The sequence below is a fragment of the Mandrillus leucophaeus genome, unplaced genomic scaffold (assembly GCF_000951045.1).
Source record: "Mandrillus leucophaeus isolate KB7577 unplaced genomic scaffold, Mleu.le_1.0 Scaffold807, whole genome shotgun sequence".
In the NCBI taxonomy this organism is placed as follows: domain Eukaryota; kingdom Metazoa; phylum Chordata; class Mammalia; order Primates; family Cercopithecidae; genus Mandrillus; species Mandrillus leucophaeus.
In genome coordinates, this window is record NW_012108775.1 from 241377 (window position 1) to 242316 (window position 940).

The following is a 940-nucleotide window of genomic DNA, read 5'->3' on the forward strand; positions in this document are numbered from 1 at the left end:
TGTAAATGGTATTGTTATTTATTATTATTTTAAATATCTTTTTCTAAATGTTAGTTCTGGTTTATAGAAAGACTGAGTATTGCATTGTGACTTTGTATCCAGTGACTTTGCTATATTCGTTTATTAATCTTAGTAATTTGTATTTCTTTTCGGTCTTTCTATGTACAGAATCCCATCCTCTACAAATAAAGAGGGTTTTAATTCTTCCTTCCCATCTTTATAGTTTTTCTTTTCCTTATCTTATTGCACTAGCTAACAGCTTCAGTCTAGTATTGATAGAAATTGTTTGAATATATATATATATTTGTCTTATTACTGACACTCGGGGCAGACCATCAATATTTACAATTAAATTGGATATTAGCTGTGGGTTTTCATAGATATCTATTTTCAGATTTTAAAAGTTTCCTTCTATACCTTGTTTGCTGCCTTTTTTTTTTTTTAAAAAAAGTGTGTTGAATTATTCATTTATTTTAAAAATACATCATTGGAAAAACATGACATAAAATTAATTGCAGGTATTTAGAATGTACCATTTGATTAATTTTGACCAATATATACATTCATGAAATCATAATCACAATCAAGCTAACAGACATTTATATCACTCTCAAAAATTTTCTTTTTCTTGTTTGTAATCCATCCTTCCCTCTACCCCATCCCTAGAAACTCTAATATGCTTTCTGCAACTATAGGTTCGTTTAGATTTCTAGAATTTTATATAACTGGAGTCAGAGAGTATGTAATTGCCTTTTTATTTGTTTTCAATCAGGCTTCTCTCATTCTGCATAATATCGAAATTCATCCAGATTGTTTTTATTATTGTTGTTGTTTTGAGACAGACTTTGGCTCTGTCACCCAGGTTGGAGTGCAGAGGCATGATCTCTGCTCATTGCAACCTCCACCTCCTGGGTTCAAGTAATTCTCATCCCTCAGCCTC